We start from the raw sequence: 18863 nt of genomic DNA on the forward strand, positions 1-18863 counted from the left end.
TTGTCATTGTCTGGCTACAAACATTTTTTAACTTGTTCTGAGAAGAAGAACAGCTCTGCCAACAGACTGCAAACTTTTTGCCATTATTGTATTTTGCTACAAGTTACAAGAATATTATTGATCACTTACCAGGTATAAGTATCTGAACAAAAACAATTTTTTGTTCAATAATAATCAGAGCAAAAGTTCTTTTAATATGATACGTGTTAATGTCTGGTATTGAGTAATGTTTTCTTTTCATATCAGAAGAAATTTAATTGATATACCTTATATTGTAGTTGACAAACGATACCAAGTAACTGGCGCTTGTAATAAAAAACTGATTTACAAAAGATGCACACTTCATTAGGTTGCAAGAACCTTTAAATGCATTGGTCACCACAAATCAAATGTATGCAAGTATTGCTAAAATTATTTTTGTATTATACTAGAATACATTACGACAAGCAACAACATATTCTTGAATCCGTTTGTAAACTATGTACATATCGTATGTTAATTTGAATCTTATCGCCAAATAACTACAGACGTAAGTGGTGTGAAAATAATGGGTTCCTAATTACTAACTCCGAACATTTTAAAAATACGAAATTCATTTAGAAGGTTTTAAATAACTATTTAAGTTTTTCGTTTTGGGAGATCAATGCTAATTTAAATATTCAAGAGAACTAGTTTGTGACCAAAACGAACAATGAATTCAAATCGTTTGGTAATAACAATCACTTTAATTACCAAAATGATTTAAATGGTGAAAAATGGTATGTGTATGTTGAACGAACGTTCTGTTATTTCGCTCCGCAAGAATTTTCCTGTAACTCGTAATAGGTCATTATTTTTGAAAGAAAAATTTATGTCACTAAAGGATAGCTGCGATAGAGGTATCCATTAGGCGGTTGATGATCTGCGATCTAGAGCCCCGGAGTAGGCTTAGTATGGACTCCAAAGACCCAACAGCTGCGGTGGAGGTATCAGGCCGTAGCATGTTGTCTGCTACTGAAACCTCGACTGGTGTAGCGGCTGCTCCAGGCTCTACTAACCGACAGACGACTGGTCAGCAGGGGCTTTTGACGAAGACACCTGGTTCGAGTCTTAAGTACAAGGCCGAACCTATTCTTTCTTCACATGCCTATAATTTGCCTAGGCCATCGGCCTTCCCCGGCAAACCAACACGCTCTTTATGAGCGTTGGAAAAATATTGTAGAAGACGCATCGCTCTTAGGTTTATTGAGAGGCTTAGTGCGAATGATGCTAAGACTCTCACTAGTAGGGAGAGAGACTCCCTAAATTGGGCTCGGGAATTCGCTGCACAGGCTACCCCGAAGACTACACGTCTTGATTCAGAAACTGCACCGCAGTCAGCCCAAAGGCTGCGGTCACTTGGAGGGCAGAACTAGGGCGAACAATAGTATGATACACAGTTTGGTGATGGCGGTTGTCGACAAGGGAGAAGAACAGGGCTGCATACCTAGGAATAATTTGAGTGGGATAGTCAATGGACTGTTATCAGTATACTCCGATGTCCTTGCAGAATTTTTTGGGTCTCCTCCAGTTTGTGGCGATGCAGGCCGGTATCGGGGCCGATAAAAACTGATTGCTTTCGGGGATCGACGCTCAATTGAAATGTATCGTTGTGCGCTAAAAAAGATTCGTGAAATCTGGCCAGGTGCAGCACTAGATTTAGTCAAGTAGGAAGATATTCCTTTTCGACCAATGGCGCATGCTTGGATACCAAGGATTCCCCAGATCCTGAATCGATACTTGGAAGACTAAGGGAATGTAATCCCAATCTTTCATCCAGTTGGACTGGGCTCAAGGTGTGCCCAGCGGGTAAGCACGGAACTCAAAAAGTACTTCGACAGCAGCAGTTAGTGAAGCATCTAAGGAGAAATCGTCCATACCGCAAGAGTCCAGTGTCCTGAGGAAGTGTGGTTCCACAGCTTTCTCACCTACCCTGGATGCGTACGAAAGCTATCAGAAGACAAGGCTAACACAACAGTGGTGGAAGTCATACATATAAATCTTCACCATTGTAAGGCAGCTTCGGCGGCACTAAAGGTCTTCCTGATTGCGTGGGATTGTGGAGGAAGGGTTCGTGGACTAAGAATTCCGGGATTTAAACTACTCAAACTTGCGGGGATTGGGAGGCACAGAGCCTCTATTTTTGCAAAGAATAGTCTAAATGTTTTTCTTCTTCCGTCCCTAAGCACTGAAAATTTAGTAGTAGCCAGCCTTGAAAAAAACAAGGCTCATTGCTGGCTGGCTTCCCTATATATAGCACACGATTCAAAGATGCCGCCTCCAAACCTTAAGTCGCTGGTTTAAGACGCTTCTGTAGGGAAGAAAAGCCTCATTGTAGAAAGTGATGCTAATGCACATTCACCAGATATGGTGAAGTTCGGATGTCAATGAAAGGGGTGAGCTGCTTATCCAATATATTATAAGTTGCAATCTGGCGAGTTGTAATAAAGGGAACAAACCGACCTTTATCACCAGGAATAGGCAGGAGGTACTACATATTACCTTTGTATCGGAAGATATAAGTACAAGAATATGCGACTAGGACGACTTGGACGACCACAGCTTCTCTGATCATCGTTATATATCCTTGGAGAAAATACTGCAGAAGTGGTCTCTCGGCTAAACAGAAGAAAGGCGGATTGGGATAAATTTCGGCACAAATCCTGTACGTCTATCCCTTCTAGACCAGAAAAGGAAGTGGCAACTGCGCAGGATATAGACATAATGGTCAAGCTAATCACGAAGGCCCTGAATGTCTCGCTTGTGTCAGCATGCCCTAGTGCCAAGCCAAGGGGCAAACAGCGACCGCCGTGGTGGATCCAGAGAAACTCTTCAACAGAGTAAAAGCCACAAGAGGTAAAAGCATTCGTTGGAGGTTATTAGGGAAATCGTGTTTGTTCTGAAAATACTTTTGGGAGATAAGAAGTTTCAACTCCTTTAAGTCGCCAAGCCCTGATGATGTATCACTGGTTGAATTACAAGCACTGTCTCATAGAATGGTTCCATGATCAGGGAAATATACTCTGCTTGTACCAGAATGTCATATTTAGCTGTGGGATGGAGGCACACGAAGGTCATTTTCATTCCGAAAGCAGGAAAACTACCACACGAAGGCGAAAGATTTTCGTCCTATTAGTCTGTCATCCTTTATGCTGAAGACTCTTGAGAGGTTGATAGAAACAAATCTTAGGTCAAAGATCCCTGGAGATCGCCTGTCTCGGCAGCAGCATGCATATATTGGGTTGCCCAAAAAGTAATTGCGGATATTTTAAAAGAAAGTAAATGCATTTTTAATAAAACTTAGAATGAACTTTAATCAAATATACTTTTTTTACACTTTTTTTCTAAAGCAAGCTAAAAGTAACAGCTGATAACTGACAGAAGAAAGAATGCAATTACAGAGTCACAAGCTGTGAAAAAATTTGTCAACGCCGGCTATATGAAAAATCCGCAATTACTTTTTGGGCAACCCAATAGTAAAGGTAGATCACTGAAACAGCCCTTCATGACCTAGTCGGCTACATAGAGGGTTCTGACGTTGTCAAGGAATATACAATGGTAACAAATCTAGACATTGAAGGTGCTTTCAATAATGTAGTTGGAGTTTCTAGGCATCAACTCTACCGTTAGAATATTTATTCATAACTTACTTACTAAAAGATACATTACGGCAGGCTTGGGATCTGTGGATCCAAAAAGATGGGTCAGTAGAGGAACACCTCAATGAGGTGTATTATATCCTCTACTTTGGTATATAGCCATTTACAATATGTTATTGTCTCTGGAAGAAAAATGTGTAAAAGTGATTGCGTATGCTGACGACAATTGCGATCAGGGGAAAGTTTCCCAGCACTCGAATAGATATACTTCAGGAAGCTCTACGTGCAACAGCAAAGTGGGCTACCGAAAGTGGTCTAGGTATAAATCCGTGCAAGACAGAAGTAGTTCTTTTCAGCAGGAGATACAAGTTGCCTACTGTGGACCCTGTCTCCTTAGGTGGAGAGAATGTTCCATTTGCTGGATAGGAAATTAAACTTAAAATCCAACATTTTGGAATGGGCAAGAAAGCCAACTCTTGCTCTATACACTTGCAAGAGATCTGTTATAGATGGGGGTTTAGACCGCGTGTCATGCATTAGATATATATATTGCAGTAGTCAGACCCATAATGCTATGTGGTGTTGTGGTCTGGTGGACGGCTCTTCAAAAGTCTACCTACTGCTCAATACTTAACCGGACCCAAGGGATGGCTTGTTTGTGCATCACAGACGCACTAAGGGCGACACCATCTGATGCACTGATTTTAATGCTACAACTCATGTCTCTGGACAATGTGGCTAGACACATTGCAGCGACCACTGCCGTGGGGTTTGTCATTGTACCACTATTCCTGATAGAACCGATTGGAACTACGATGTCCCTGCAAACAGAAGTTACATAGACTTCTATACGGATGGTTCTAAACTAAACGACCAGGTGGCCTTTGGAGTGTACTCTAAAGATCTAGAACTGGTCATATCGAGAAGGTTACCCGACCACTACAGTGTGTATCAAGCAGAGATCGTTGCAATTAAGGAAGTAGTGGCTAAGATATAATGTCATTACGACGATTGACATAAATATCTTCTCAGACAGCCAGGCAGCCATGTATGTGTGTCCCACACTAGAAGGAGGAGGCCAGAAGGAGTTCCACTTTGGGTTCTCATTTCTTTGAGAACCTGTCTGATTTAGCGGATATGAACATTCGCACGTTATTGGGCTTTTTAAAGCAATCTGGATGGTTCAACGGTAGGAACTAGAAGGCATCCTTCTAATGTTACTGTGGTATCACCACGGTCGAAAACATTTAAGTGAGTCTGATGGCAGACTGCCACTTAAACCTAACCTAACTTAACCTTGTTGAACGGATCTTTTAAACATTTTAAGAACTTGGAGATAATAATTTCCTAAATACAATAGTTTGAATAGATGTTGTATTAGACACACAGAAATGTAGGGAAGAATATTTCAAATATTTGATTTGATTTCAAATGGGATACTTGCATAGATTTGTATTAGATTGATGTGTTTTAATCGTCACCTGGTAATTGATTAAATTTTTTTAGTCAATTAACTGGTGATTAAATTTACATATTGTTCAGTTTAAAATGTGATATGATAAAGGGTGATTTTTTTGAGGTTAGGATTTTCATGCATTAGTATTTGACAGATCACGTGGGATTTCAGACATGGTGTCAAAGAGAAAGATGCTCAGTATGCTTTGACATTTCATCATGAATAGACTTACTAACGAGCAACGCTTGCAAATCATTGAATTTTATTACCAAAATCAGTGTTCGGTTCGAAATGTGTTCAAATTTTGACAAATTTTGTTCAGCGATGAGGCTCATTTCTGGTTGAATGGCTACGTAAATAAGCAAAATTGCCGCATTTGGAGTGAAGAGCAACCAGAAGCCGTTCAAGAACTGCCCATGCATCCCGAAAAATGCACTGTTTGGTGTGGTTTGTACGCTGGTGGAATCATTGGACCGTATTTTTTCAAAGATGCTGTTGGACGCAACGTTACGGTGAATGAACACATTTCGAACCGAACACTGATTTTGGTAATAAAATTCAATGATTTGCAAGCGTTGCTCGTTAGTAAGTCTATTCATGATGAAATGTCAAATCATACTGAGCATCTTTCTCTTTGACACCATGTCTGAAATCCCACGTGATCTGTCAAATACTAATGCATGAAAATCCTAACCTCAAAAAATCACCCTTTATTAAAAATGAAATAGATCACGTAAAACCGCATTTAGTTCGAATTCGGATACCCACCACCGTGGATAGACATACGGCTCATCGGTCTATGTGTACCTAGATATACATACATACATAGATATAGTTTGATCTTGTCTAGTCTGATAATGTATCGAGGCCGGAGATGTCGAAAACAACTCCCTGCAAAAATTTAATCGACATTACACGCAAAAAAATAATTCGATGTACATAAAGCAAAATGTCGGCAGGTCAACTTCTTTTGTGAAAAACGTTGGACATTGTTTACAATGAAAATAATTTTCTTTTTGCGTCAACATTTTTCTCGATTTTTTTTTTTAACCCTGACAATACGTTACATTCTTGGAATGTCAGAAGACATGGTGTTCGGGGTTTCAACTAGTTTTTTTTATTTATAAATTAATTTAACGTCATGCATTTTCTTTTTATTTTTAAAATAGGATTGTGCATATTAAAAAGGATTCCAAGTTACATTTTATGTTGTAACATAATTCAAACTCAATTTTTTATTAAAAAGAGATCTCGGTTGAAAGTTCAAACTCTTTCATAGTTTACTAAAATTTATTTCGATGTTATGATCCATCCATTTTCGTACAACTCCATTATGATTTTATATTAGATGTGCTGTATTGCTTTTGGGAGGTGTCGTTTTCACACATTTAATTATGTATCTACCTTAGGGTGGACAATTCTTTATCGCGTTAATATTACTGGGCAATGTATGTGCCTTTGATATTCTTGTTGGGTTTTCTTGTACTAGGCATCCATTTGTCTAAGGATTTTTGTCATTGGACATACCATCATTTTTGGAGCTAACGCGAAATTTAAAAATTTTCACTCCGAGTTTACCATACGCACTCGACCGAGCTGCTCAATAAACTGCCTGCTCTTTGCTCACAAAGAAAAGATGTTGTGGGTGAGGCTGTGTCTATGCTGGTGACAAGCACACAATTGTAATTATTTGCAAGCCCATGGGCTAGTTTGGTATTATTTTCTTGTGTACATACACAGTGTGAGTAATTTTGCCCATCACTCTTTTGCACACTTAAATACTCTCCCTTTCTCTTTAGTAGGAGAGACACAAGATAATAATTATTGGTTCGGTTTACAATCATCATCAATCATTTTAGGCTTCGAAACACTTTTACTATTTAAAAGTTTTTGGTTTTTGAACCAAAGAAAGACCCTTTTACCGTAGGCGAAGCTGCTAAAGGGTTTGCAATAAACAAAGTTAGTTAAGTTTAATAGTGCTACGTTTATGGCTACCGTTTCATATGTTGAAGACAAACCTTATACAGTTAATATAAAAGAAAAACTTCTTAATAAAAGTATTTTGTTGGTCTTCCAAATGTCCCAAACGTTTTATTTTTCTTTGTGTATGTAACTGTTTAACCTTATTTGGGAGCAAGACCTTAAATTGAAAGCTCGGTCTATACGGCAGCTATAGGCAAATATGTCCTGGTATGCAATGAAATCAAGATATATATATGCCCCTCTTACTGGCTCAAGATTCCTAGCCGGTAGATCGGTCTATATGCCAGCAATAACCAAGTGCAGTTCTATCTCGACCATCTTCAGTAGAAATGTCGAGTGGGGATGACTATAAGCACCATTCCGGTTGGAACACTGAGCTCCGATTTGTATGGTGTTCATTGATATCAACTGCAGTCGCTGGCAATCAGCACTATCGAAAAACCTTGGGGCACTGGCTCTTGTTTAAATACACAGTGCCTATAATACAAGATATGACAAAGCGAGATTTTAGCGAATTAAATAACCAATGGCCATAACTTTTTCGTAGCTAACGGTCCTATGGACCGGAAAAAGCTTGCTTACCTATGGAGCCTGACGAGGATCGCTACCTCCACATACAAATATGTGGCTACAACAACAACATTCGGCTAATACATATATAATACTTTTATTGTAAACAAAATCCAACATTTTTTTTTTTAAATGAACCAACACGCAGGGGGTGGCCCCTATATATGCAGTGCATTGCGTTGGAGAGAATAGTAAAGGATAGGAGGGGGGAACAAGGGAGTAGTGTTTATTGACTCTTTCTTTGAATGATTTAATGTCGTAAGTAGCGGTAAAAACATCCGCCGTAAATCGATTACACATACGAACCGTCCGTGCGAAAAACCAATTTTCTCGGTAGTGCATGGTCCGATCAGCCGGCCAATCGATTAAAAACCGACGGGCATCACATTGAATCTTCATGCCCAGAACATCAAAAGCCTCTGACTGCTTGATATCTACATCTTCGATAGATATTGGCGATTGTAAAGAGTCAGTGAATCGTTTGTGGGACAACAAACAGCACTGCGTTTTGCGAGCATTGAAATCTACTCTGTTCATTCGACCCCACTCAGAAATGGCCAGCAATCCTGGCAGAGTGTTACGTCCATAATCCGCCTCCTGTCTTCAATCTCCCGAAGACTCGGCCTATGGTCGAATGAAATGAATGACAGAGGTTGCTGTCATCCGTGAACGGGTAGATCGGATTCGAAGGCAGACCCAGTAGATCGTCAATGAAATAAGAAAAAGAGAGGGAGAATGGACAGAGCTTGAGGAATAAGCGACACCAAAAACGACAAGCTTTGAAAGGAGTGAACCTATCAAATGCTCAATCAAATACTCTCATCGAACTGGTGAATAGAGCGACTCCAACGTTCAGACAAGAAAGCCACCAGGTCACCCTTGGAGCGATTTCTGCGGAACCCATATTGTCGGTCTCTATCTACCATTAGACTCTAAGTACCTTACAAGATAGTAATTGATCATGCTCTCCAGAACCTTGGAAAGCGCAGAACATAACGCTATTGGTCGGTAATTCGCAGGGTCTGTTGCCTCACCCTTTTTTGGGATAGGCTGCACCTTCGCAATCTTCCGCGCACGGTAAGTAAGGTTGAAAAAATTGCGTAAAGGGCGAGTGAACGTCGAAGAACACTTGCATAAAACAAGTGACGATATACCATCCGGGCCCGTGGATTTATTTATGTCGAGATCTGCAAGAACCCTTTCGACTCCAAGTGTTCGAAAATATATCTGAGGCATGGAACTAGATACGTCTTCAATAACGGGGAGTGGTTGATCGCTTTCCCGCAGAGAAGAATTTCCCGCAAACTTGTCAGCCAGCAGGTTAGTCTTATCAACCAGGTCAGAGTCGGTATAGCCGATGAGTTGCCCTTTATTCTCTTCACAAACGACCAAAAAATTTTACTTCCCCTTGGAGAATCAAGAACTTTGGCACGAAGATGCTGTTAGTGCAGAAACTTTTCGCGTCTAAGTACTCTGGCACACGAAGTTCTTATCTGTTTGCACAGCAATTCATTACTGGCATTTTTATTTCTGAATGCCTTTTCTTTCAATCTGACGGCATTTCTGCACGCCTGGTTAAACCAGCTTTTGTCCTCCGATATAACCGAAATTATTTTCGGTTCGAAAGAGAAACAAACAAAAAATTGTTAAATTTAATGATCTCGCCCTAACAGGCAAAAAAAAAAAATTAAAAATGAGAAATTATTTTGGTTGGAATAAATGATTCCATTCCAATTAAAATTACTTTCTCTATCATTTCAGCTGCCGCATCTATGTCACAATCAATAAAGCAAAGCTTCCAAGTGAAATTGCGGAAGAACTCATTGAGCTCAGCCCAACGAGCTTTTTCGTACATAAAAATTGTCCGCCTTGGGGCTGTAGATAAGCGGCACGAAGGGTAGAATACGAAAAAGATGTTGAAATAATGCAATGGTCGGAATTTGCAAGAGGTGCAAGTACATTAACTTCGTATGCAAAGTTAAGAAAAGATCAAGAGTATTCATATGTTACCCTTCGTCCCACGGAATGTGTGTCGGTTCATTCACTAGTGTATTCTCGTTATAGAATCGGAAAGAGCCTCGAATCCATCAATGGAAGCCTCCCTTTCTGTGTTTGGACTTCTATATAAAAATCCGAAATGTATAATGTGTGTCCTATCCTAAAATTGACCCATGGGAGCCAAATTCTGGATCCTGTGAGCCCAGATGTTGCCGTCTTTAGAACACTACATCGTTACGGACATATACTACAAGACCTCTGTGAGAAATAAAAAATGGGATGGTGTGATACCCAGGAACGTGAAGATCCATTGGATCTGCATTCTCACGCACCTGTGTCTCACATAGTACATCAGGGCGATGGTAATGAATGTGCGAATGCACTGCAAAGAAATTAGGAAATCTCAAACCACGAATGTGGGCGAAATGTATTTCGAACCCATCCAACATACTGTCAACCAGAAAACAATAACAAATTACCGTTTGTAGTGTGGTAAACAAACTCGAATCTCTTTCAGGAAAGAAGTTTGCTTGGCGAAATTTTCTTTTATGTGAAACGAATTATTTTTTGTGTGTAGAAGGCACATCGGCTTAGCAAACAGTCGGTCAGTGGATCAAAACCCGGGAAGGGAATTTAATTTTTCTAAAATGTAAAAATAAAATTCTCATTCTAAAAAAAGATTATCTTAGATTTCAATCTGGAGATATGTTGAAGCCAAACATTACACTGCTACAACAAAAGAAAAACTTTGTAATAATATTGGGTTGTCCAAAAAGTAATTGCGGATTTTTCATATAGTCGGCGTTGATAAATTTTTTCACAGCTTATGACTCTGTAATTGCATTCTCTCTTCTGTCAATTATCAGCTGTTACTTTTAGCTTGCTTTAGAAAAAAAGTGTAAAAAAGTATATTTGATTAAAGTTCATTCTAAGTTTTATTAAAAATGCATTTACTTTCTTTTAAAAAATCCGCAATTACATTTTGGTCAACCCAATAGTATTTTGTTTGCCGCAAAAAACGTCTTACATATCAATGAGTGAAATCCGACTCAAGTTTAAGCTAAACGATAAGGTACTTCCTATTTATAGCCAAGTCCGAACGGGGTGCCGCAGTGCGAGACCTCTTTGTGGAGGAGTTTATACATGGCATAGTAAATGTCGCCAGCATTAGAAGGGGTTAACCACGGCGTTTAGCCTCGTAGGAGGACATACTAACCTCTGCACTACAGTGGCCTCCAAATACACATGCCGTAAATAACTAAAACAAATAAAAATGTATTTATTTCGGCCATGCCGAGCATTGGATATCCACCACCATGGATTAGTTCATTAACCTATTTTATTATAACTCTACAATATCCATAGTATTATCGAAATTCGTGCCGACCCGGATCACATATTGTTAATGTGCCGAGAAACTTTTTTATATAAGTCACGATTCATATTTCTGAGAAATCGGGCAACAATAGTGGACAGTTATAGTGTAACACCAACTGTACAAAAATGTTAACTTTTTAATGTTTGGTAATGTTTTCCTTTTAATTGTTCTTCGTCACATACTCCTATTTATATTACTAACTAGCTGTCCCTTGTTCATAGACATCTGCCATGCATTCGACAAGGTGTGGCATGAAGGGCTAATCTACGAAATTCGTAGATTGTTACCAGCCAATACCCATAAGTTGTTGGCGAGTTATCTTTCAAACAGGTCATTTAGGGTGAAATCCATAATATAATTGCCGGCATTCCACCAGGAAGCATATAAGGTCCTATGCTATACATTTTATATACTGACATGGCTTCAGAAATGGAGAATTGTAGTGAATGCTATTAAGTGCACTCATGTAACTTTTACTCCTAATAGAGAATCTTGCTCCCCAATAATAATATTCAACTCTACGATACCCCAAAGAGGTAAAGTAAAGTATCTGGCAGTGCATTTAGATAGGCGCCTAACTTGGACTGATCATACAAAGATAATCTAAATAAAGCTTAAAATAAGCCAACTGCATTGGCTCCTTGGTCACCATTCAAATCTTCAACTTGAATACAAAGTTTGTAGTCAGCTTTGTAGCCAAAGTGGACTTATGGCTACAAAGAAGACAATCTGCCATTTTACGAAGTATCGTCGGTGTCCCATGCTATGTCGGGAACGCTAATATTCCTAAAGATTTAAATGTCAAACCGGTAAAGGAGGAAAATCATTATATACACTCAATAACTACATTAATAAATTGAGGTCTCATCCCAACGCCCTTGCTCGAGATCTTCTGAACTTTGCAGGACATGTGCACCTAAGGAGGACTAACACATTGAATCGTGTATAAAATTTGCTACATACATTTTTAAAAATGTAATAATATTATGAATAGCTGTAAATCCAAAATTATTCTATATATATGTAAACACAAAGAGGTTATTTACATTGGTAAAACTCTTTAGAATTAAATTAGATTAATATTTGTAAACTTATTGTTGCCAGTTTCATTTATGAAAGTTTCAATAAACAGAACATAAAAAAAACTAGGTGGCCCTGTGTGCTTCGCTACACCCTTAAGTGTTTGCGGCCCACTATCGCCATGGTCCAAACTTTATATTCGTATTTAACCCTCAAATACCTTTCATTAGAATACCAGACTGTCCCGTTTGGTATACATGTCCATTTGTTGGGGTGGGGCGACCCGCCTAGGAATAGGCTCCCACTTTGTATATAATTTTCGTCTTCTACTACCAAGTAACTTTCCTTTGAATCCCATTTTATCGCGATCAGCCTCTACTTCCAAATACCTTACATTTGATACTCATATTGTCCCACTCGGTAAATATGTCATATTTGGGCGGTTTTTGGCGCTCGGCGGGCCCACGACAAAAGAAAAACTAGGAATAGGCTCCCACTTTGTATATAATTTTCGTATTCTACTACCAAGTAACTTTCCTTTGAATTCCATTTTGTCGCGATCAGCCTCTACTTCCAAATACCTTACATTTGATACTCATATTGCCCCACTCGGTAAATATGTCATATTTGGGTGGTTTTTGGGGCTCGGCGGGCCCACGACATTTGGGGTCGAATTGTTATATCAAGTTCGTACTCCACTTTTAAGTACCACAAAATTCTATTAACTGCATACTACAACAATATATGTTAACCTCAGCAATAGTTTAAATATTTTTCCCACTAAGCAAGGGAAAATTTAGCCTTAATGTTTTACACAAAAACGCGACCTTTCATGTGTACAGTTACTATGTCTCACGAATGATATTTTCCAGCAGTTGGCAAAAACGTTGCAACTCAATGAATGCATAAATTTAATTTTCAACTTGGCAAACTCAGCCTGCACGCTAGAAGATGTATTGCCAGAACAACACCAACAATTGGGTGTATTTTTTTTTTTTTTTTCAAATGTATATTTAAAGATTTCACGCGATGCACTGACATGAAAATGAATCAGCAAAAAAAAAAAACAAAACAAGCTTTAAAAAGATATAAAGAAACAGCATCCACCTGCTGCAATGGAAACATTTCTACTAAACAATGCAAATAATTTCAACTAAAACTTACAATGTAATAGAGGGGCTGAAAATCGTTTTGTTGGTTCTGGAACAAGTTTCTTTAATAAAATTAAATGATTCGTAAAAAACAGTAACAAAATAAAAAGCTCGAAATTTTTGTTTTAGAACCACTTCCCTTAAAACTATTGTGTAGGTACATTTATTTTATCAAAAACAATTGCTATTTTAAATACGCGATATTTAGTTTTTAATTGTTTTACAATCTCCTAACATTTTGTACATATTCGAGAGTTTATAATCGTAGAAAAGGTCCACATGCACCTTGAATTTATATATTTTATAAAGATCATTCCACAAATATTTTTACTTTCACTGTGCTTTCTTTGCTCAAAGCTGGAATTTTGTAGCACATATAGGGGCTCAAGAAATAAAATCGGGAGTTCTGTTTATTTGAGATATATGCCAGGTTATGGACCGAGCCTATTCGGCACGTATGTTGAAGGTCAAACGAGAAGTCATTTTGCAAAAGTTCAGCGAAATCGGACAAGAACTGCGCCCTCTAGAGGCTCAAGAAACATAATCGTGAGATCGGTTCATATGGGAGTTATATCGATTAGGTCACGAAAGTGTGCCTAAGTTCCAAAATTCAGAGCTCTAGCCCAATCCGTATAAAAGTACCAGTTTCGGCACTAAACGTACTATTTCTATCACTTCCGGTACGATTTTCCAAAAGTTTTTTTCTTCAAGGCTTATTTTTTCGAGACTCTCTTTTATTGCAGCCAAAGAACATTCTCCAAGCCCTATCCGTTCGCCTTGGGCAAATAGCACCCATTTTCGTACTATTTGGTACTTTTTAGTACCTTAACGTACGATCGTCACCAAACCCGCTCCTATCTCGCGCCTTTTAGCTATAGCCGTTTGGACTGGGCAGTGATCAATACGTCACACAGTGGGATGGGGGAAAAAAATAAGTGGAAATAAGTCTGGCGTTTTGGAACTGACAGAGATATCTTCATGAAATTTTACACGGTTAAAGCTGAGGTGTTATCCAGTTTATAAAAAAAATTAAATGTCAAGGCCCTAGAAGTCCCAGGTGCCCATAGTTGGTCACCTCGGCCCAACAAAATTTTGTTCGGGCTGTTCGGGCATTTATGGCCCGATGTTCAATTTTTTTTCCTGCTGGAAAGTGCTTAAAAAGCCCTACAAAAACAGATGTGATTTCTTTATAGTGTTCAAAAAATTTGACAACATTTTTTTTTTTTTTGAAATTTTCGCAGAAGCTTTTCTCTTGTTTTGTTGCTTGTGAAAGCATATCATAAAACCAAAACTACTAAAGATATCGTTCTAATTTTTCACAAATTTGTAGATGAATATCTTTTTAAAAAACAATGAGTACAAATGTTTCCAAAATTGGCATTTTATAGTACATTGTCCGTAGAGACCTCAATCTTTGGATGGCGCAAAAGATGTTTTGCATGCAATTAGTGATTACTTGGGACAATGAAAATATGTTGTAAATTTGGGGGTCTCAGCTTTGCGCTTTGAGAACTCAAAGTGTTTTCCATAATATTTCTCCCATAAGAGTTAACACAATTTATAAAAATTACACTTCAAACGCATCTAAATTTGGTCTTCTTTACAGTACAGTAAGCAAAATTTATAGTGCTGGGCCAAGTTTTCTGTGTAAAGACGAAACAATGAAATTACATTATTTAACAAAAAAGTTACTGTTTCACATTTTTTGGTTTGTAACTCGCATAACTTTTGACTGAAGAATCAGACGTTAGCATATATCGCGTCAAAAAAAATTTAAATCTGTTCAGAAATGCTTTCACAAGCAACAAAGTAAGAGAACAGCATTTGCGAAAATTAAAAAAAAATGTAGGCCTGTTTTTGTGTGGCCTTTTAAGCACTTTTCAGCAAAAAATGTTGAAAATCGGACCATAAATGCGCTTTTGACAGCCCGAAGAAAATGTTGTAGGGCCGAGGTGACCAACTTTGAAGGCTCACCAATGGGCCTCTGCGACTTCTAGGGCCCTGCATATAAACTGGACAATACCTCAACTACAACCATGTAAAATTTCATGAAGATATCTCTGTCCGTTCCAAAATGGCAGACTTTTTTCTACTTATCTTTTTTTCCCATCCCACTGTGCGTCAGTCAGTCAGTCAATCACGCGACACTTTTATATATAGAGATTTCAAGTTTGTTGGTTCAGTCTATACTTCTAGGCGAATATCAGTCAGTAATACTACTCCTTTATATCTATATATATATATGTTACAATAATGAAATAAGCCATTCAAGTTCAGTTTTCCAAGAATTTCTTTGCAGACGCAAAATAATATAAATTTTCTTTACTCAACTACTTCGCTACCATATGAAAATGATAAGAAGTTCCAAGTGCATTAGTAATAAGAACTCACATTTGGTATACTCTATAAGCGTTCTAGTACTCAAAAGGAACCATGGCCTTCAAAGAACCTGCCTCTAATTGGAAGACCTAGTGAATTCCGCCCTGGCATACAATTGAAGCATGCAGTTACTATTCCAAGGCTTTTTGAGATGAATATCCGTGTAGCACTTCTTAAAAAAAAGAAAATAAATGTATACAGAGGGAAAAAGAAGGAAAAACATGCAATGCAAGATATATAAAACATTTTTCTTTACATTTTCTACCAACTGTTTCTTCACCATCTCTGGTAATATCATCATTACTGCCATCTCCATCATTAGCATCATCGTTAGTGAGGTTGCTTTTTTCCTTATGCTTCTTCGACATGATGAGCGTAATGAATTAACACCACAAAAGAAAACGTTGCAAACAAAGTTTTCACTTGTGAGGCATGGTTGTATGAAGAAAAAGCTTTAACGTGGAATAACAACGACGATAACACCATCATTATCATCAACATCAGTGCCACCATAATAATCAGCATCAGCATCAGTTTCAAGAGTTTGTGTTAATAGAAATTGAGTTCATAATGCAAGGAAAATATTTCTGCTTTTAGTCTGAGCCGCCATGCACATAGAAGGCAAAAGAGGATAGGCGATACAGGAAAGTTGCACTTACTTGGCCAAGAATAGTGACTTTGCTGGCCGAGACTATATTTTCATTGGCAGCAGTGGCTGCATGTTTGCTAGCAGCCGCCTACTGGTGTATTCCTCGCTGGCTGGCTGGTTGTTAGTTGGCTGTTTTCGTTCTCAACACTTTGGGGCAAAATTTTCCTCTTCACAAATTACCGCCACTTCAGCCACTGTTGTTGGATGTTAATGTTATTTTGAAATTTCTTTCTTTTTGAATCAAGACTCTTTCGCACAACCTTATTAACTTTTCAATAGAAAGGAAATAGAGTGAAGAGAGATGATGTTTTGGGAGTGCGGGAGGGGGCTTAAACCATGTTAACAATAGTCTGACTTTTATTTGATGGCTGCAATGCTTTCTTACTTGATGGTTGCATTAATCATTTTGTACGGTCAGTATTCTGAATCTTCTTCATCGTTATCATAGTCAGCCTACGTTGTTGGTTAATTGGAACGGCGACACCGTTGTTTGCTTACTCAAATCATCTATAATGGGGGTCATGACAAATTTAGGATGCCGTATAGATTTTAAGATGTCAGCGATTTTTGTATTCCTTTTTTTTCAAAATTGCAAAAAAGGGGGTAGAGAATTGACTGCCAAGGGTCACTTGGGATATTTTGAATAATTGGCTTCTCGAAATTATAAAAGTTTGTCCTTTGAATGCGCAAATTAATGAGAATAGTTGCATGCTGGAAATTGTAATAAGATAGTTTTTATATTCATGATTGAAGAAGAGGCTATGAGAATTCACTATTGACAAGAAAATATATCTTCTGCAATGGTTGATAAATATTCTCTTATTGCTATTTATTATAAGGACAATTCCACTGCAAGGCTACCATTAGGTACAAATTTATTTCAAAATATATAATCTTAATTTTTTAAGTAAGGAAATCAATTTTCGTAGAATCGCCCATAAAAGGCAATGTATGTGGGTATGTGACTTTAATGTTTTTGTTTAACACCACAGGCTTTACAGGTGTTTAATAAGACCAATACAAACTTACGCCTCGATTGTTTGGTGGAGAAAAAGTGTAACTTAAGGACATTAAAACAGGTTCAGAGAACATTGGGGAAACAAAAGTGTAGACGATTTGGCCATGAAAGTCAGAGAACTGCCGTCAGTTATCTTGATGAATCTTAAACCTTTCAAGGCGACGCAGTCGGAGTTAAAGGCAACGACGGCCGGTATGACAACGAAAACCCTTTGAGGGCATGTGGATCTTGGGAAGTCGAAGCAATTACTGAAAGGAAGCAGGAAGGAGGACATTGTGGCTTTCGGTATTTATGCAGAATGGAGGCGGCAAGTGACATGTGAAGGGTATCTGTTCCTATGTCAATGCCAGGCTTTCGCAGCTAACAGGCAAGGGACTTGGGTGCGGATACGATGCCAGTCTTGAACCAGCTTAGGTTATTGAATGAAAAACGACTAAAGATTTTGTGATAAGCGCGGGGAAAAGTGCGCACAGAAACCGATTAACAGCTATGTCCACTCAGAGGTTAGCTTGTCCGTCTACGACGCTGAACTTCAGGGTTCGAACCCAGGCGAGAACATCAGAAAAAAAATTTTAGCGGTGGTCATCCCCTTCTAACGCTGGCGACATTTGTAAGGTACTTTGCCATTTGAAAACGTCTTCTCACTTATGATCAGTTAATGTGAGGTCTTCATATTACAGCTTGCAAGAAGGCTTTAGCAAATTTTGTATTCTTGTACATAGGTTCAGATATTAAGTAGTATAGCTAAATATTACATGTACTCGTACACCGTAAAAATGTTGTCTCTACTGCAAAGAAAACCATACTTAATTAAGAGATGCCAAATATTCCAACTATTTTTATGAAATTATTTCTTAGGTAAGAGTTTTTGCTTGATTTTAAAGAACTTTTATCCTAAAGAGAAGTTTGGTGGATCCTTAACTTTTCGTCTTATTATTAAAGACAACAAATTTTCCCGTTCATTTACGCCGTTCATTCAACCAAACCGAAAAATGTGTTTTCACACTTTTGCAAACGAAGCTTGCTGGCAAACAGGTTTTTGGCATTGTGTGTGTTGCTGATGCTCGATGTTCTTTTTGAGTTAGATATATTGGCGGATGGTGGTTAACCTTTCTTACTGCGCTCGAAGAAAGGTGCCCTGATATGATACAATGTTCGTCTCAAAAAGCAGGTTTCTACCATCGCACAGCTCACTAATAAGTGAGTGGTGAAACCACATAATCTTTTTGGGGCAAAGCAGACTGATAATGGAGCTTGGTTAGCTTCGAAATCCCAATCTATGTAGCGTGCCCAATAGACCGTCCCATCCCATAGGGGAGAATTTTTTTTATTTTTTTGAAAATGGAGAAACGCATACACCCAGAGAAATCATTTGTTGGAATAATGAATATAAGAACAAAAAGATAATAATGTCAAAACAATTTCAATTGTTTGAACCACAGTTTGGTTATTTTCATATGTCAGTAGCTATCTTAACCACGAAACAATAAATAGGGTAAAAAGAAGATGCTGCTAACCGATATATTAGTTCCATTAATCATTTCTATAAAAAATAAATTCATTCTGCTTCTGCCAATTGTATCAACAAAGTTTCATATTCTGCAGTACCACCAAAGAGTTAGCACAACACCCTTACGGTAGTTT

At 38.3% G+C, this 18863-nt stretch overlaps 1 protein-coding gene across 10 annotated transcripts in view; it reads left to right on the forward strand.

The window, feature by feature from the left end:
- Nucleotides 1–18863, forward strand: part of LOC106089764 (poly(rC)-binding protein 3) — a 517304-nt gene that overhangs the window by 313156 nt on the left and 185285 nt on the right. The gene's annotated exons all lie outside the window — the stretch shown is intronic.

Source organism: Stomoxys calcitrans, chromosome 1, assembly GCF_963082655.1.
Source record: "Stomoxys calcitrans chromosome 1, idStoCalc2.1, whole genome shotgun sequence".
NCBI classification, from domain to species: domain Eukaryota; kingdom Metazoa; phylum Arthropoda; class Insecta; order Diptera; family Muscidae; genus Stomoxys; species Stomoxys calcitrans.